The 21,413-nt window shown below is 37.0% G+C and overlaps 1 pseudogene; it reads left to right on the forward strand.

Annotated features, from left to right (window-relative positions):
- Positions 1 to 21,413, forward strand: part of LOC119805805 — a 104,161-nt pseudogene that overhangs the window by 60,543 nt on the left and 22,205 nt on the right.

Genomic DNA, 21,413 nt, shown 5'->3' on the forward strand with positions numbered 1-21,413 from the left:
ATAGTTAAAATTAATGACTTTGATTTTTATATATTTTAAGCTATTTATTTAGTTAAAGCAACTTTTTTATTCTTTGATTATTGTAGACATATTTGAAGTATATTAATCATATCTACCCACCCCCATGTTTTCCTTCTACCTCTTTTTCTCCCTCCAACCCATAGGCTTCCAAGTATAATGTCTCTTTCCCAACAGCTACCAAGTGCCAATAACTCCTCTATGTGGGTATGGCCTTGTGATCTGCTTCCTCATTCATGCTGGAATTTTGACTGGTTTGATCTTCTGTAGGTTTTGTACAGAGATAACCACAGTTACTATGAGTGCATGGGTGGAACTGCCAGGACTTGTTCAGAAGACAGCAGTTCACAAGACTCTACTTCTTGCCCTGACTCTCACATTCTTCCCATCTCCTTTACTGATTGTTTCCTGAAGGAATAGGAAAAGAGGTCAATATAGGTGACCCATTTAGGGCTGGACACAGATGGAAGGCTCACAAAGAAAAATCTGCTCTTCAAATATGATATTCTCTTATTTTGTCTCAGGACAAAATTAAAGTTTCATGTGGTTCAAGCTAATACATCAGAAGTGTAATGAATCCAATCCTTAAATGTGGTATCTGATCTTAATTATTAGAAGTGTAATGAATCCAATCCTTAAATGTGGTATCAGATCTTAATTATTAGAGATACATCCAGGACTCAAAGCTTTGCCTTATATAGTTTTATACCTATGCACATTCTAAGTGTTTCTTCATACCCTACTTTGTTTTTAGGTGCTTGTTACCGATCCTGTTTCCTTTGAAAGCCTGCTACTGGCTCCTCATCGCCAAAACTAGGTGAAGAGGATCAGATACGTCATATTTGATGAGGTAGGCTTTGTTTCACCTCTCAGGCTAACTTCCCAGTACTCATAAATATTACATGTCTTTGCTGCTTTGTGACATCCACCCCTTGGATGGAGTTCAGATTAGGAGGTAATTTTCTTCTGAGCATTTCCCCAGCTGAATCTCCCTCTTGACTCACTCTGTTGTGACTCAATAGTATGTATTGGTGAGAGTTCTGCATGTGTGAGGAACTGGTCTTTACTGGGGATGTTGTTGTAGAGGGACATAATTAAACTCATGACACACGTTTTCCTTGAGAAAAATCAAAATTCTGTCCAGTCTCCAAATCAAAGGATTTATGCGCCAGCAAATGATACTGATGATACAAACAGTTCAGTCTCTCATGATCCTTAAAAAAAAAAAAGGGCCTATTCAAAATGCAGTTTTATAAATAGGTTTTTTAAAAAGAAATGTGTGAAGAAACCCAGACAGAGAGAAACTTATTGTTAGTCTTTGCTTCCAGTTGCGAAGGAGCTTCTGATAAAATGGGCTATATTTCAAGTAGTGAACCTGAGCTCAGGCACACAGCTGACTCAGACAACCCGGGAAGGGCCAACAGAAAACAGATGTCAGCTTACTTCCTTATTTCCTGAGATATAGCCACAGCTCAGAAATTAGTCTACATTAGAAAACCAGAGAACCTGAGTCCCACTGAAGCAGTACCTGTGGATCAGTGTCCCTGAGCACTAGAGTGGGGTAAAAACCAATGTGGATGTAGACGTTCTGATGGAAGCCACTTAGTGGAGTTCTGTAGCAGCATGAAATAAGCTGAAAATAAAAAGCCTATATTTAGCTTATCTTTACTTCACTTCAGTAATAATAATGGTGATTAATAATTTGTAGTCCTGGAGATTAAATGCAGGTCATTGAAGTAGTACCATTGTCTGAAATCCCCAGCCCTTTCCTTTGTGTTATAAACTTGAAATGACCAAACAATCCTTGCTTTTATATATTTTATACTGACTTATTATGTTTATTTTTAGTTAACCTATATGATTTGTATTCTGGGGGCTTTTGATAGTTTTATTTAAATAATACAAGGCCATACATACTGGTAGGTAAATACTCATGTGAAAAATTTACAAAGCAATCTAGAACACCTAGTTGTAGCTTGAATTCCAGACGCTGAAATAATGTAATATTGGGCACTTCAGTTCTTCCAATTTTATATGGGGGCAACTGCTAAAGGCTTCGAAGGCTAGTGTCTATCCTGCTAAAGTCAGGGAAATTGCATTGCAAAAATTAAAGTTAAATATTTAGCAGAATTGTATGTCATCTTGTCCGGGTCCAGCCTTGATGTAAATCATTTCTTGTATCAGAGAGGAGGTGTGGGAATAAAAAAACACAACTGACTTGACTTTATAGGGAAGGAGTTTTCAGGGATCCTTCATGAAATCCTGAGTTCACATCCTGAAAATCACCTGTGTTTATTCTCCAAACAACTATTATATCAAAACATAAACTGAGGGGGGAGTTCATTAGCATCGTGTTTCCTAGGTAGCAGGGAGAATGACTGTGGTCACATCCACACCTTTCTGTGCCCATTTTGTCAAGTCTTCCTATCTATGTCTGCTCTGTATGCCTGTTCTGTCATGTAGTAGACTGAAAAACACCTCTTCCCCAGGTGACCTCCTAAATTACAATAAAAGGAGCAGAACAACATTAGCATATTCTGATCATTTGCTTAGGATGACGTCAGGCTGTCTCACTATCAAAGGCTAGGCGACCACCTTCTGTATGGCATGTGCAAATTGTGCCTTGCCAGGTCGCTCAGAATTCTGACTGCCATACAATTAGGACTATTGGCCTGTATAATCCGGCTCCTACATCATCTGACCAAGAAAAAGCCATACAGGTAGTAAAAAAATATGTATATATGCATCTCTACACATGTATGTAAAACTGCTTAATGGATAGTAAGTCTTTTAAAGGTTATTTCCAGGGGTCAAATTTAACTTGTTTATTTAAGACTACATTCAAGAATCTTTCATACATCTAATTTCATTTGGTCATGCATTCATTTACTCAGCCTCATTTGAGAAATGCTTCTCTAGAGGCAGGCATGGTGTCAATGCTAGAGTTATTCAGATTTGCAGATATATATTAAGTAAGAAAGACAAGACAAGTGAGAGAACACGAATGCTCGTAAGCTACCAGTGGTGTTTCCTTAAAGATCAAGATGTCAGTCACATGCCACAATGGCAGAAGGCAGGCAGGAGGACCACTCTGGGATAGATGGACGATCTACGGAACCTTTTAAAACTAGTGACACTAAGACGAACTTCACTGCGGACAGAGGTTTCTGTCCCATCCGATCCTGCAACTGCTCAGTCCCAAAGAAATACACCGAGGCTTACATTAATTATACACTGGTTGGCCCTATTAGTTCAGGCATCTTATTAACTCTTATATCTTACATTAGCCTATAATTCTTGTCTGTGTTATGCACGTGGCTTGATATCTTTTATCAGCAAGGCATCCTCATCTTACTTCCTCTGTGCCTGGGTTATGACTGCAGACTGAGCCTTTCCTCTTCTCAGAATTTTTCTGTTCTGGTTGTCCCACCTATATTTCCTGCCTGGCTACTGGCCAATCAGCCCTTTATTAAACAGTACAAGTGACAACTCTTTACAGAGTACAAGACCATTGTCCCACAGCACTTCATAGATTCAGAAGCCATGGTTATATATATTGGCTTTTCATTTTATTTTAAGAATATGTTAAACAGTGAGACACCTATGTGAAAGCTCTGGGGTGGGAAGTGTGTGCTAAGGAACAAAGAAATGACTGATGTGTGTGGGTAATTGTAAGATTGGATGAGTGACTTCACATGATGCTGGAATAGCACCAGGGGGCCAAATATGTCAATCATTATGTATCCCATGTAATACTTGCATTTAATACACAAGGAATGGAAAAAATCATTTTGACATGACTAGATATGATTTATCTTTGAAGGATATCATTTGTGTGTGATGTCAAGAATGTAGATAATAAATTAGGGCAATAGTCACAAAGGTACTGCATAGTAACAGGCGTGGTGTTTAGATTGTCAGTAGACATGGCAAGAAATACACAGGCCTGAAAGAATGTTTTGAGAGCAAATTAAAAAGGAGTCACAGGTGCCAAACTTATCAATTGAAAACATTCTTTTCCTTTATAGGTACATTGTCTTGGTGGAAAAATGGGAGCAGAAATCTGGGAGCATCTCCTTGCCATGATCCGTTGTCCATTTTTGGCCCTTTCAGCTACCATAAGCAACCCTCAGGATCTTACTGAGTATGGATTCAGTTCTACTTTGGACAGAATGTTTATCTATTTTGAAAGTTTGGATTTCATAATCCTTATGGGTTTTAGAGTTGTATCAATTTCTGCTTAACTCACAGCACTATCTATATATTCAAGCTGCTGTCAATTTAGGTCTTTCTGATAATTCTTGGCAACTCACTACAAAGAAATACCCAGCACCCCTTGGGTCAGATCTCCAGTTGAATAGGAAGTATTGTGTCATAGCACCAGAATAAAATAACAGCTATATATTCCTTTTCTTTCCCTCACCCACTTTACTAGGAAACATAAACCAAGATGATAGAATGCTACATTTAGCCATAGATTCCAAAATCATCACATTTTGTAGACTTGTTTAGAAAGGGAGCAGAGCTTTATTAGTTGAAAGCTATACATCCCTTTATTGAGCTCAAAGGTTGACTACTGATAACAACTTATCCCTTAGCATCTCCCATGTGTCACATTCCATCCAAAGTACTTTGCTTACAATAATTTTTTAAATATCAATATACTACTATTTTCATTGTTATTATTAGATAAAAGTACTTTTGCAAGTCTATTGATTTTTAAACGTAAAAGGCAGGCACAGAAACATTAAATGTTTCATGCAGGATTCAGAGTTAATAGTAAGGAAGTTAGAAATTTATGTCAGGTTATGTGGCTCTAGAAATAATTTCCTTATATGAAAAGTTTAAGACATAAATTTTTCTATATATAATTATTTAATTTCATGTAAGCTATTTCTATTTTCTGCCTAAATAATGTATGAGTTACTTTTGTGTTAATGCAAACAAAAATACCTTAAGAGAGAATGCCTTTATTTAGACTCAGGGTTTTAGAAAGATTTCAGCCCATCACAGTAGGAAAGGCAAGGAGGTGAGGCTTAAACCATGGAAGTGGGAGCCTGAGGTGGCAGTTTCTTTACATGGCAGCAGACAGGAAGCAGAGAGAACTAGATGAGAACCAATGGCTAGTATAACCTTTGTGATAGCTGATACTGGCTGTCAATTACTCTTCAAAGTCCCTCTGCCAGTGACTGACTTCTATTATGTAGCTCCAAACTTCTATTGATTCCACAGCTTTCAAAATAATATCAAGGACTGGTAGCCAAGTGAAGCATGAACCATTGGGCACATTACCGATTACAATCATAAGTAATATGTCTATATTTTAAAGGTGGCTCCAGTCAGTAAAGAGGTACTGGAAAGAAGTAGACAGTGCAATGGGAGAAAAAACTTTGTCCAAAAGAAATTCTGGCTCCCGTGGCAGTCATCACAAAGACAAAGCACAAGCCAGACAGTCATACAAAGTTAGACTTGGTATGTATGCTCTGTGTAGCTGTATATCCTTGTTTTGTTTGGTTGGCTATTTTCTTTAAAATTATTCCACTCACCACATTTCTGATAATTTGGAAATCTCACTCTTCCCCTTTCAGTGATCTACGGAGAGAGATACAATGACCTAGAGAAGCACATATGTTCTGTGAGACAGGGTGAAGTTTGCTTTGATCATTTTCACCCATGCGCTGCACTAACCACAGATCACGTAAGTAACAACCTTTGCCACAATTGTTTCATGTAACAACACTGTCTGGTTAATAATTGAAAATATAGTGCTGCTCAGAATGCAACTGAAGTGCAACCTGATGCTAGAATGCAGAGGGAACACTGCAACTTCGTTTTAAAAAAGATTAGCAGTGTTCTTGTTTCTGTAGTTTCTCAGTGTTAGGATGCTATCAGACTCCTCAAAGTTTAGAAACTATTAAACACTTTAACTTGATGATTCTATTAGCTTGTTTAGGGACATTATTTCTGTCCATTTACTTTTTTCCCCCATCTGTTAAGCATCCATGTCTGCCTGTCTTTCTTAATTAGTACCATTAATGAAATTTTGAGGACAGGATTTAATCTCTGCTCTCAGTGCAGTTACAGCTTTGTGTGTAAAAGCCTCATATGTGAGAATGTGAACAATGTGTATGACCTTAATCCAGAAACACATGCTTCCCATTGCCATAACAATCAAGTACTGCCTCTGATAATGACTCAGCAATGTAGAGACCTTGAAACAATGTCAACAAGTCTATTGAATGGTTAGGAGGTGTCAATTTTTAAAATATTTCCTGCCTATACCTGTCTTCCTTTCTCCTACTCCCTTGCAAACTGGAAAGCAATAAAGTAGCTATAGTATGGTCTGACCTTATGCAACTTCTACAAAAGTCATGCTGTTGCATAAGTCTTAAGAGTTTTAGAACTTGGTAGCAAGGATATAGAGTAATTTCTAGGCTTAGGTATTATTAAAATGTTCTACCTAGAGCCCATAACCCCAAAGACCACTGAGACCAGATTCGATGCAAAAGAAAAGAGTTTTTAAAATTATTGCAGCATACCGCGGTCAACTACCATACATAAATGCAAAAAGGAGGCAGGGACTTCTTTTAAAGCTTACTGAGGGGAGTGTTTAAGGAAGTTAGGTCATTTTAGATAAGACTGGCTTAAACAAGTGACAATCAAAATAGTATGTTCTAATTGGCTGGGGCTAGTCAGGGGCTGGTCATGGGCTGGTTATTGGCTGGTCAGGGTTAGAGTTTTGGAGCATGCCTGGACAAGTCCCAGACCCTGCCCTTGAGCTGCTGTGGAGGCTGGCTTAGCCCAGGCCTGGCATAGTACTGCCTCTACCAGGCCTCCTCTTCGCTGTTGGGGGTGTTGGAGATTGATTGTCCTTTATTCCTGACTTTTCCTCAGAAACTGCTTGTTTGGTTTCAGGAGACTGAACCAATCTGTGCCAGGCATATGGCTAGGATGCATATCTATTACCTAGTTTATTTTCACAGCAAATTAGTGACACAGACATAACTAATGTTTTATTTTAGAAATGAGGAAACTGAACCCTGTGTAAAAGGGTAAGAAACGTAAGCAGCCCTAAGCCTTTGACCCTACAGAAGATATGTATTTTTAAATTTATGAGGAGTATTAGATTATATTTTGTTTCAATTTGGTTTGGCTGAAAAAAATAACCACTCTCAAGTGATAATTAAAAGAGAAAAGAAGGCTAACATTGGCGGTGCGGGTAGATGGATGTCTCTACAGTTAACAATACTCTGTAGAAGACCTGACTGAGTTTCTTTCCCAGCAACAACTGGGTGATTCACAACAGCTTCGGGGGATCTGTCATGCTGTCTTTTGACATGGGGGAGGCTGAGGAATCTCCCCACATACACATAATTTTAAAAACTCTTTTAAATAAGCAATAGACTCAATACAATCTTTACCATTTTCCAGCATTTAATGCTCAAAGTAAGCATTTCTTGTAAATGTTGTCACCCCATAGGTAAAATAAGATAGTAATAAGCTCAATTTTATTTTAATCATAGATTGAAAAACATGGATTCCCTTCTGACCTTGTCTTTTCACCTCGAGAAAGCATCCAGCTATATGACACTATGCTTCAGGTCTGGAAGAGTTGGCCCCGGGCCCAGGTAAAGAATCTTCATGGAATCCATGCTGTTATGGTAGAACCGACATTGTTCTTCAGAAACACACAATCACCATTTCTATCACTTGCATTTAAATTGCATGGCTAAACATTTAAAATGATTAGCAGACCATTTCCCAGAGGATATGGCCTCCTTATACCTTCTCAATTAAATGGGCTAGAAACAGTTGTTTAATATCAATTCCTGAAAGTGTTCCTTCTTTCTTCTTCTCAAACATTGTGGGAGCTGGGTCTCCTTTCCCACTCTGTGTTTCTATTCCTCAGATTCTTTTCTTCTCACATTGTTCTCTATGTCCTGAGTGCTGGTTGCTTTCCCTGGAGACCTGTTTTCTCTGTCTTTTTGCTTTTGAAGAGTTCGCACATAGTTCTTGTATAATAGAAGGTACGGGGAGGTAAGAGAAGTCCAACTACCTCTAACCTAAGAGATTATAAAACGTTCAGGGAAGAATATAATTGAGAAATATCTTTAGATTTTCTGGCACTATTTTTATGGAATTTTATGGTCTTCATTTCGCAGGACCTGTGTCCAGAGAACTTCATTCATTTTAAGAAGAAAATAGTTATTAAAAAGTTGGATGTTAGAGAATATGAGAAGAACTTAAAGGAAGAATTCACAAACTGGATTAAAAATGGGAACGAGGAGCAGGTATTTTCACGCATTTTGGGCAAGGCCCTCTATTTTTTCCATGAGTTTTGTCATTCACCAATAATACCATTTCTCTCCTTTGCCGTTTTCATTGTTTGTTGTAGACTTTTAAGTTTGACTTGCTGTGCAGTAATTTCAACCTGGATCAAAAAGAGAAAGGATATTTTTTTTTAAATCTCTTCTCCAGTGTACCCTCAAACTTGGCAAGAGACTACAGGTTCCTCTTGGATTTGATGCCAAACAAATGAGAATACAGGGCTTGTGCTTGGGATTATTGGTGATTTTGGCAGAACAGAGATGGGACTCGTGGAGCTGAAACACATTTTTTCTTTTCTTCCTTTCTTAGTTTTGAAGTTTTATTCTCTTTAAAAGTCATTGTTTGGTGAGTTCGAGACCAGCCTGGTCTACAAGAGCTAGTTCCAGGACAGGCTCCAGAGAAACCCTGTCTCGAAAAACCAAAAAAAAAAAAAAAAAAAAAAAAAAAAAAAAAAAAAAAAAAAAAAAAAAAAAAAAAAAAATCATTGTTTAAGAATTTCATGTACATGTGTATAATGTTTTCAAATTCACTCCCCAATTGTCTCTTCCAAGTTCTCCATAGTCCTCCTACCATTTCCCCTTTCAGCTTCACGGGTTCCTTCTTAAACTCAATGCTTCCAATGTGTGAATGGGTTTGGGGCTGTCCATTGGAATGTGGGCAGCCTACAACATATGTGAAGAACACTGAGTGTTCCCTCCCACAGCAGCCATCCTTGGCAGTGGCTGCTCAGCTAGGGTGAGACTGTGAGCCCCTCCTCACTCATGCTGAAATTATTTTGGAACTGATGTTGTGAGGTCTTTGGCAGGCATCCACACTGCTGTGAGCTCATGTGTTCCATGTCCCTGTCATGTCCAGACACATTGGTTTGCAGCCTTGGGGTTTTATTCTTTACAATTTTTATTTTAAATTTTAAGAATTTTTCAAGTACTAGAGTCTCACCTGGAACTATATTCTTACACATTTATTTTGTTTAAGCTTATAGTCTTAATTTATCATCAAAAGTTGAGATTTCCAAATTTTTTAATAGCATGCATGATATTTTTTTCATGTGATCTCTCCCCACCTCATACCTTGATTTGTTCTTTCTTTCAATTGGAAACATGCTATAGTTAGGTTACATTTCCCTGTGCTTATCTGATCATCCAAAACCTCTTAGTCAGGTTGGCTGTGCTTGCCTCTGCTGCATGGAGGGGGGCTCCTTTCTCCTGCTACAGTGGAAACAGCACCACTAACTGAGCCATCCTTCCCCTCCTGCCAGATTTGTGTTGACACAAACAATTGCACGTGTGGTATACAGTACATCAGAAGTTTGTTATTAAGTCTGTGGTTTGTGTGTGTCCTTGCTGTGGCTCGCCACAGTAGTGTCCTAGGACTAGTTCGAAGAACAACAAAAACAAAGATTAAACAACAACGAAAAGAGTTTAGTCTGAGTGGCCATTCCTCTCTTTGCTACACACATTTTAATACAAACGCTTTCTGTTCACCCTCACAGGCCAGAATGGTGCTGCAGAAGCTGAGTCCCGATTTCCATGACTACTCAGGACGGATGCTGGACTTCTTTCCGCATCTTGTTGAGAAGCTCAGGGAAATGGATAAGTTGCCTGCAGTGTTCTTTCTGTAAGTTATTTAAGTTATTTAACATTGGGGACATAATTTGTGTTAGGCTCCTTCCTTTAAGGTACACGAAACTGTATACATTGCCACTGTTGAATAGTATTTATTATTACTTTCGGTGTTTCATTAATCAAAATCATATGACTTACTTAAAGTCATAAAATTGTCTACTTCCACTTTTCCTTGTTCTAAATCTGTTTATTTCTTTGCTTGAGACAGGGTCTTGATATGTGCCCATGCTGGCCTTTCTGCCTCAGCCTCCTCTCTACTAGCATTATAGGTACACATGCACAATTCTACCCAGTTTTAGTTAAGTCCTTGAAATATTATTAGTGTTTTATCAATTATTTTATTAATTTTGATACCTCATTTTTTGTATTACTATAAATTTTGTTTGTTTGCATCAGGTATTACTAATAATTTTCGGTACAACCTTGGTTCTTTGCCAAACTCACTGAACATAGCCATCAATATTGCTATCCCACACAAAATTTAAGTTTTTATTATATGCTACAATATATGTTGGTAAAATATTTTGGTAGTTTAAATGATTGTAATGAGAAATATGACACAGTCAGTAATACCCTGCCAAATTTCATGTTATAGAATATAATAGCCTAAAACTGAATAAACTAATTTGATGGATATTAATTTGATTGATAAAATGGCACCAAGGGTAACTCAGTTAGTATAAAATAGATATATTAACCTTGTTAACTATGTGACAAAAAGAAAATAATTTACTTAATATAAAATTTCTAATTACTCTCAAGCCACAGTATCTTTGAATAAATAAAACCATTGTATATAAAGTTTAATACTTATGCTTATGCACAGAAACATACAGTAATGAAACATAATTGGTGATAGAAACTCAAAACAAAGGTAGTAGGTGATGTAAAGTCCTATTTGATTAGTTTTGGAGATTGAAAGATTTTGCTTTTTGCCCTTGTGTGCTTATTCTTATCCCAGTATAAGTAACTGTGTCCTTTCAAAGTGTAGACCAGTTTAAACCCTTCCATAACTACTTCTTCTCAGCCATTGTTCATAGCCATGAGAAATGTAACACACAACCAGAAAAGATGGAGAGACTGAATTTTATGGTATTGTTCATTTGCTTCCAGATTTAGATTCGAGTCTGTAGAAGAATGTGCTAAGGCTGCTTGCCAGTTTCTGGAAGATAAACAGGAGGAGAAGAGGCCTTCGAAAGCTGATAAAGAAGCTCATGTCATTGCTAACAGACTTCGAAAAGTTAAAAAATCTTTGGAGAAACAAATAATAATGTAAGTATTTCACTAAATAAACTGACCCTGTAAGGCTTTGTAACACCCAAATGTCCTAGTAGGAAATACACGTTGAAGATGCTCTAGAATGAAGTTCTAATTACTGCTTCATTTGTTTTTATTTTTAAATTTCAGAGGGATAATTGGTTGAAAATAGGTGATTGATAACACATACTGTTTGGTTGCATAGCTCAGTTTAACTTACGGTTGTTTGAAGCAAGTCCAGATTCTTCCAGTCTATGTGTATTACAGAACTTGACAGGATCATCCTACATTGTTTATGTGACTCGCTCTTACTCATGATACATTATCACAGTGTGAGCCCTACAGTGAGTTTTGGACTGGGTTACCACACCAGTTTTATGCTTGGAATGTTATAGCTCATCATGTAGCTAAAATACGTCCTCCCGTTGATCCTCTCCCCCTTTAGTGACTGTGTTGGTTAGAAACACTAAAATTAAGTTCCCAAGCTCTTATTATAAGGGACACTAAAGCTTTATCATTTTCCCCAAATCCTAAGCCTCTTTACAACAGGAAGCATATATTTTCATTTTTGCATCTCAATAGCCTGACAGATAATAGTTGTTTCGGGGATTTTTACTTTAAAACTATATTTTTTTAAAAATGCATTTATATTATTATTATTATTGAGAATAATATGAATGACAATTGTATTTACATCATTTCTCCCTCTAGCTCCTCTCCTGTGCCTTCTTTCTCAAATTCATAGTCTCTTTTTTAAGACACACACACACAAATATATATCCTATTGGTTCCATTTAATGTACTTATATGAATACATGTTTAGTGATGATCACTTAGAATTGGATAAGCTAATAACTGGAGAAGATTCATTCTTCCTCTTTTGCCAGACAATTAATTATCTACAGCTCTTCATCTGAGGGTGAGTCCTCATGAGATTTTCCAAATCCATGTTTGTTATCAACTAGTACTGTCATTGTTCAGGTCTTGTTTTAGTTACTGTAGAGTTAAGATTTTGTGGACGCAGCTTCTGAGGACATTATCTGGTAGTAGATGTCCTGATCCTCTGGTGTTTACAACCTTTATACCCTCATTTCTTCAATGTTCCCTGAGTCTTAAATGCAGGAGTTGTGTTATAGATACATTGAGTGGGGATAGGCGCTCCAAAGTTCAGGTTTTCTCTGCATTTTGACCAACTGATAATTTCTGTGATGAGCTCTCTCCACTCCAAAAAAGAAGCTCTTTGATCAGGGTGAGGGCTACTGTTACAGCGAGGGGGCCCGCTTGTTCTTCCCAGCCACCTGGCTAGCTTAGCCCTGAAATAACCACACAGAAACTGTATTAATTAAATCACTACCTGGCCCATTAGCTCTAACTTCTTATTGGCTAACTCTTACATCTTAGTTTAACCCATTTCTCTTAATCTGTATATTGCCACGTGGCAGTGGCTTACCGGGGAAATATTTGGCATGTCTGTCTCTGACGGCTCCATGGTGTCTCTCTGTCTCTTTGCCTTCCTTCTCCCAGCATTCAGTTCTGTTTTCCCTGCCTACCTAAGTTCTGCCCTATCAAAAGGCAAAGGTGGTTTCTTTATTCATTAACCAATGAAAACAACACATAAACAGAAGGACCTCCTACACCAGGCTACACTTATCTGTGTATATAAGAATAATTATTTAGAATGCTGTTGGTGGTTATACTGGTTTAGGGATGTGGTAGCAGTAAGTTCCCCTCTATTGTCCATTATTTCACCAGCAGCATGTAGTTGGTTAGTTGTCTAGTACCAGGCATGAATATCCCACTATTAAATGAGGCCTTAAGTCCAATTAGTTGTTGGTAGCTATCATGGAGATGTAAGTGCCACTATTGCTCTATTGGGGATATATTGCCACACTACTGTTACAGTATGTAGGCTTTACAGTTGGGTAAGACTTTTCATTGTCCCCTTGGCAGCTTGTATATATGCTATGAAAGCTAGCTCTTGGGGGAGGTCTAGAGATGTTTTTAAGTGAAGAGCTAAAACTTTGAGTTGAAACAAACTTTTAGAGCCTCTCTAATTCAAATATTCCAAATTCTAGAACAAGCTATAGTTTGCTTTGGATCTTTTCATGTACTAGGCCTCTGTAGGTTTTGCTGTTTCCTTAGCAGTGTACTGTATAGAAACAGTGAACTCTAAGGGAAATATAAGTAAGACATGTAAGCGTACTTGTTAAATGATCCACCTTAGGATACACCTACTTAAGGGTTTCAGGAGCCACATGGTCAAGGTGGGCTTGTGATCAGCACCTCAAGCTGTTAAATGAAAGTTGCTTTTTAATAGATTCAGCGTTCTCATTGTAAGGAATACCTTGCTTCATGCCCTATTCACTGAAGGGCAAAACTCTGACCTTTTTCTATCTTTATCCATTTCTGTAATGTGAGAATCCTAAAGAAACATGCACACCAAGAGCTCACTCTTACAGTGTCATGTTGATAAACTGGAAGGACATTTTGTCCATTTTCCTTAGCAGTTTTTATTTATTAACAATTATTTATTTAATAGTTTAAAAAATCGAGTTTCACAACAATCTGTGTTCCTCTGTAAGTACATTAGCAATGTCTACTGCAATGGGGGAGAAGAATATCCTGAACTGATAAAGAAGAGAGAGGCAAAACAAACCTCCAACCTGAGTGGGAGAAAGGCTGAAGGAGAGAAAATGGTCATCATATTAACAAGATGAAGCAAGGTCACCTGGGAAGAGGGAAACAATTGCGAAGAAAAAAGTTACATTTGTAATGTCTTTATCGTGAGGGATTCTAGGCCACATGGGCTGATGAGCAAACACATTAGAGGCAGGGGACTGATAAATGCATGAAGCAGTGATTCTGGTTAATAAGCATAACAAGATATTCTGGACTTCCTGTAGAGATTTTATGTAAATACTGATTTCTTGAAATTTTATTCTTGTAAAGAGATGAAGATAATAAAAAGCCTTCCAGAAGATTGGATCAAGCCATCATGCATGAAGCTGAACACGATTATCTCCTGAAGTGTCTGGAAAAGAATCTGGAGATTCCCCAGGACTGCACATATGCTGATCAGAAAGCAATAGATGATGAGGTCAGCACCCAGAAGGGACCAGTGCTCTCAGAGTGTAGGCTTCTTCCGTGTAGGCAGTTTTGGCCATACTGCAGGCAATTACTACCATAAGGGAAGTCTCTATGAGCTAGAGATGTAGCAGACAGGAACTTTTGGTGCACAAAACATTCAAGAACCTTGTAGTCCCAGCTTAATATAGGGTTAGAATAATATAGGTTTAGAATATAGGTTGCAGACTGATTTTGTCTTACTGAAAAAAGCACCCCAATGTCTGTTTTTGTACTATGAATTCCTTAAAATTCTGTATATTATAGTTAGAATTTGGACCCCTGCAGAATAATATATTTATATACTGACTACATTTCTAAAAATTAGAGTCTCTCTATATTACAGCTAAAAATTTCACCAAAGAGTCATTGGGATATCTAATATTGATTTAGCCCATCATCTTTAACCTTTTTCTTCAAACTATTCCTATTTATAGACAATATACTTAACAATACAACCAGTTTCAATAAAAGCAATGTCTTCACACACACACACACACACACACACACACACACACACACTCACATATACATTTGTGTGTTTTCTTTGTGTCATGAATCTTCTTTTGTCAGCTTCATGATCTGTCTAGTTTTCATGAACATGTATGCACATCATTGTTTTAATTGATCCTTGGCATTCTGACATTCTGCTTTATAGATAGCTATACAATAAAATAGGTAGGAACTATCCTTTAACTTTTGGAGACTTACACTTGTCCCTTGTCTCCACATGTTAATCTTTTTATGTATTATAACACTGGACAGAACTGGATTTCCTCCTTATTTTGTGGATATTCTTGAGGCAATGCCAGTGGGAAGTAAGCATTTGTTGACCTTATAAAGGTTTGCTTTAGTTTCACATTCTGGGTAGAACTTTAGAAAAGGTTTCATAGCCACTTTATCCTTTGGGGGTGGGAGTAGGTCACAGTCTTGTATTTCCTTTGGGACTGTCTGCTATGCTGGCAGTTTTCTCTCCCAGAACTGAAGTGAGACTGCCAAGAACTGAGAAGACTATTCTTGTGGTGACTGTTGTTTCCACAAAACGTTCTTTTGTTGTTGTTGATGATGATGTGTAGAGCCAAGGCCAAACAGTGACATCATTTGGTCAAATTATTTTGCAATATAAATATATGTAATTATTATGTAATATAAATATTATTTTCATTAAACATTTTTGATTGATTAAAAATTAAATAAGCGCCGGGCGGTGGTGGCGCACGCCTTTAATCCCAGCACTCGGGAGGCAGAGGCAGGCGGATCTCTGTGAGTTCGAGACCAGCCTGGTCTACAAGAGCTAGTTCCAGGATAGGCTTCAAAGCTACAGAGAAACCCTGTCTCGAAAAACCAAAAAAAAAAAAAAAAAAATTAAATAAGCAATACTCTAAATCTCTTGTTTCTTTTAGTCATTGCAGATGGTGTTTAAACGAGTGAAATATGAAATTAATGGTACTACACTGAAGACTTTGGCAAGAAGGGGCATTGGCTATCATCACCGTTTCATGTCCAACAAAGAAAAGCAGTTAGTGGAAATTCTCTTTAGGAAAGGATTCATTAGGGTGGGTCAACTTTTCACTGTAAAATTTGAAAATATAAATAGACGAAGTAGAATGTTCATGGAATGAGGAAATGTAGCCACTGCTTTACATTTTTTTCTCATGTAGCTAAGCCTTTTGGGCTGTAGACTTTGTTTTGTTTACTGCCGGTGGCATCTTTGCATATGCACCAGGTCACTGGGAAACAAGATTTGACTGGAGTCACTGTCTCCATACATTTACACAAGGAAAGAAAGCATTTCTATGTTGACTTGGTGCTGAATCTTAATTTTTTTTTGTTATCATATGTAGAGCTTGTTGATATGGTTTTGCTATATTCTCTCCAAGATTTGGAGTGCATTTATATCAGAGTTTGGGGCAAATGTTTTTTTCTAATGTGGCGGCTGAAAACAGAGCATAGATTTCTGCTTACTCAGGGCTTCAGCTTATCTTAGCAGAGCTTGTAGCTATCTTGGTACTGAATATCATTTCCCCTGTCACTGGTGGGGGACAAGAGGAAGATTGTCATGAATGACTTTCAGGCCACAGCCTTATTTTGTTTTCTTTAGTACATCCTAGGAAGGCTCACTGCAATAACTGAGACAAGTATACAGAGGATCCTTAGATCATTACCAAGCAAATCTGAATCTTGAGTAATATTTAAAAATTGACCCTTCTTTAAAAATTATTAACATTAAATTTTGTTTGGCATGGGATAAAAGAAATAGAAGATGGAAGGAAGAGAGAGAAAAAAGAGAAAGAGATATGATTAAAATAGTATCTGACAGCAATTTCTTAGTCACTAATAAAATGATGAATAACTTAACTGATATAGAACAGATCTTAGGGTAATACTAATAGCTCCATCAGAGAATACATTGTAGGAAGGTATTTGTTATGTTCATTTTCAAAATGTAAAGCTCTTTCTATCTCAGTGTTTGTGCTTGTTAAGGAGATTTGAATTAAAAACATTTAATACATAGCATTCTGACAGAGGCATAATCATCAGTTACAAACACATAGGAAACATTACTTCCCATCCGTAAACATCATCACAAACCAGAGCATAAACAGCCATCAATTTAAAGATGCAGCACAGATGGATTTTTCTTCAGGCTGACAGCTGAGAAAAAAACGACATGGAGACTTATTATTAATTATGAAATTTTAGCATATAGCTTAGGATTATCTCTACTAGCTCTTATAACTTAAATTATCCTACTTATATTAATCTACATTCTGCCACATGATGTTAACCTCTGTTCTATCTTGCACCTCCAGATTTCTCTTCATGTCTGCCTAGTGACTCCACCTTTCTTTTTCCCAGAATCCTCTCTATCCCTAGAAGTCCCACCTAACCACTTTCTGTCTTGCTATTGGTCATCTAGATCTTTATTAAACCAGTCATATGGTGTCTTGGCAAAGACACATCTTCACAGTGTACAAAAAGGCAATTAATTCCACAAGAACACAGGATAAGTCAGCATATACTAACAACTACCTCAGGAAAAATGAATGAGAAGTTAAATGTTGTGAATAAATTTTACATGCTTTTTTTTGTTTCTGATTAGTGATCATGCAAATTCAAGACAGAAAAAGATAATGTACTTTTTAATGTCATTTCTCAATGACTTTAGTAGATCAAATAATTACTAGGAAGTAGGCTTTTAAAAGATTCATTGCACTCTCACAGAGAAATTTCTCTCCTAGTATTTTACTTATGATGTTTCCTGTAATACTTATTCCATGCCAGATGTGCTATTTGACTCTGGAAATGCAACAATTAAATGATGCCTAGACTTGAGTATTTGAAGGGTAAACAAAATCACAGTGATATTGAGGGATATTGAGGGATATTGAGGGAATAATGGAAAGAACCAAGAGGTAGATGGTGATGACAAAAGATAATAATTTTAGATGTGGCCTGAAGTTCCTCTGTGGTATTTGTACCACACACTATATATCTATATATCTATATATCTATATCTATATCTATATCTATATCTATATCTATATCTATATCTATATCATCTATATCTATATCTATATCATCTATATCTATATCTATATATCTATATCTATATATCTATGTGTGTGTATGTATATATGTATATATATACACACATATATATACACATACATATACGTATGCTGTGTGTGTGTATATATATATAGTGTGTGTGTATGTATTTATGTGTGTGTGTTTATATATTACCAATTTCTTGGAAATACTTGTAATATGCCAAAATGCCAGGGTGTAGAATCACTGTTTTGTTCCTTTTTCAGGTGGTGACAGCTAGTGAAACACTCTCTTTAGGAGTCAACATGCCATGTAAATCGGTGGTTTTTGCTCAAAACTCTGTCTATCTGGATGCTTTAAATTTCCGACAGGTATTAACATATACATTAACTTAATGTATTAATACTATATAGTCACATAAAAATAAAAAGGTTACTTTAACTATTAACTTAGTAACATGTTCCAATTCATGGCCGATTAATGTAGGTGACTGTCTGGTATTGAGTAAGCATAGGACTATGAGATTATTTGACCACTGCTAATCATGTGTATGGTCTTGGATAAAACATCCAGTCTCATCTCCAATCTGCAGAATCTGTGTGACTATTGTTACCCAATGTCATGCACTCAAGCTAAATAAAGCAATTTTCAAAAAAGGATCCACATTAAAGATTATTGGGAAACATTATTTTTCTCAATTATGAACATGTTTTCCATTCTGGAGTCATCTTTAATACTTTTTATAGCTCATGCTACACAGTCTGTTTCCAAATCAACTTCTATACTCTCCTGTGGTGTTATTTTGTTGCTTTCCCACAATCTGTGCATGCAGTCTTGCCATGCTCTGCTCAGCTCCAGAGACTGACCTATCAGGGGTGGCAAGGTAGTGAGCAAAGGACAGATACACAGTCATACAGAAAAGCTGGGATCAGGTGGACTTGGCTTTCCAGTGGAGAATCTAAAAACTCTATATATCATTTGGAAGCTCAGTGTGTTTATTATAAACAGTTTAACAGAAAAGTGAGGTGACTGCATACAGTTGAACCAGGTGGTAGGTTAGCTAATCTGAGGAGCAGTATATGTAGGGAATAAATCTTTCAGTGCAAATGTCTGTGAGGAGAAAACTACAATGGATAGTTTCTGTCCACACTGTTAACATCCAAGCATGGACCAGAGGAAGGATTTCCAATAACTTTGGAGGAATAACGGGGCCTTGGTATTCCCATGGGACTGAGACGTTGGGTTCTTGACATATCCATTATACATTAATGATATAAATTCCTACAGAACTTCATTCATTTCACCCAGTGTTTCCTCAGCTCCTCGCACACTTATCTTTCACCACAAAGTCATGACATTTTATATTAAAGCATTTTCCTTGATTTTGATTTTTATTATGTCCTAGAGAAAACAGAATTTGTCTTCATAGAGTATACTTTCTCAGAAGAGTTTGGTCAATATTTCTGCTGGCAGAGTCAAATGTAATTATATATGCTAACATTTAAATCCTATAAAGCATATATAATTAATTTTAATAATATATTATCATATACTATTATACATTATATCATATATTATATAATATTGTATATCAAAGAAATAATATTTTATCAAGTAATTAATTGCAAGAAAGTGACAATTATACAGCACAAAATATATTCATAGTATTAGATATATAACTATAAATAGGTATAGTTCTATACAACATTATACAAATACTTAGTATAATTAATGATTTTGTGAATGACAGATTATTTCAAATAACTCTGCTTAGAACATGATTAATTTTTTTAGATTTTAAATAGAAGGCTATTCATTTTAATTAACCCTCAGGAAGAGCATCCTTGCTCAAAAGCAGTGTAAAAGTCTTAGCTCTTTATATTTTCTTAGAAAAAACACTCAGATGGTTCTCACAGCATGATTCTGCTCTGTTTCCAGATGGCTGGTCGGGCTGGAAGACGAGGACAAGACCTGCTGGGTGATGTCTACTTCTTTGATATTCCACTGCCCAAAATAGAAAAACTCATAAGATCCAAAGTGCCTGAGCTGAGAGGCCAGTTTCCTCTCAGTATCTCACTCATTCTGAGACTCATGCTGCTGGCCTCCAAGGCAGATGACCCAGAGGACGGCAAGGCAAAGGTGCTGTGTACCCCATCTTGGGCTTGTGCCTTTATCACTGGCCTGGCTGACATCAGCTTTACTGTGCTGTTATCTGCTTAGGATGCTTCTCGATATTCTCTAGAGAGAGGTGGATGACTTTAGAGAAAAGAATGATAAATTATGTTTGTTTCCATTATCAGATAGAATTTGTGACTGGGTGGGCACTAAGGTATTCTCATGATCACTGTCTTCTAGTGTCATGGACACTATTGTCTTGTACTACAAGATGCCAGCCCTCATCTGTTTCTACCATTCGGGAACAAGAAGAATGTTTTATAATTGTAATATAATGTCATAAGACAAAATCCAAGTTCATTAAAAATGTTTAGCAAATGTAGAAAGTTGAAAATGAAACAAGCAGACGAACTCAAAACAAAACAAAAAGGACTCATACCTAGTTTTACCAAAATTATCCCATTATTATTTTGGTTTTCGTTTTCAGACTTTTTTTTCCGAGGTATGATTACACACTTTATTTGGGTATAAGCAAGTAGACATCAAATCATAATCAGAGCATAGTCTTGATGCTTTAGGGCCACAGAAAAGTGAGTCTGAGACCATTAATTTGAAACTCACAATTAGATGATTTAATTTTTATTTTTGTGACAACTCACTGTTAGAAGGACTTGTGTTCATTTCTGTTGGCTGTAACATAATGCCACAGGTGGAGTGAATTATGAAGAACAGAGGCTTGTTTTGTCTCACAATTCAGAAGGTTCACTGCTGCAGGGTGGCAACTCGTGAAAGGCTTTCTCTGAAGTGTCCCTATCACAAGACATCATGTGGTGAACAGGACATGTCCCAGCCTGTTGGGCCTCTCCTGTTCGAGCCTCTTGAAAAATCAATGAGGATTCCAACAGGGGAGCCTTAGGACTTTCTCTGGTTATAACCACTTCACTAAGTCTCAGCTCTCAATAATATACCCAGCCCAGAGATTAGATTTCAGCATGATCTAGGGACCACATTCAGACCACAGCAGGACTTATTCTACTAGGATAGATTTAAATTATACTTTATTTCTGGGAGCATCTGTAGAGCCCTCTCTAGATAAAATTAGCCTGCAGGACAGCAATGTACTCAAATGAAGGTGGCCTTGTTCATGCTGGGGTCCTTGATAGAAGGAGAGTGGAAGTCTATTTGTGCAGACTTTCTGTGAAGTGAGCCGCTTCAGTACAATGGAGCCAGGCACATTATGAACTGAAATTAAAATCATGTGCCCCAAATAAATTGCTCCTCATTTAAGTTGCCCTTCTCAGGTATTTTGGCATAGCAGTGAAAATACTAATACATCATGCTTGTATGCCTTTAGTTATAAGGTCTGTACCTCCAGAACAAATGGACTACTGTTAC

This window comes from Arvicola amphibius, unplaced genomic scaffold (genome assembly GCF_903992535.2).
Source record: "Arvicola amphibius unplaced genomic scaffold, mArvAmp1.2, whole genome shotgun sequence".
Lineage (NCBI taxonomy): Eukaryota > Metazoa > Chordata > Mammalia > Rodentia > Cricetidae > Arvicola > Arvicola amphibius.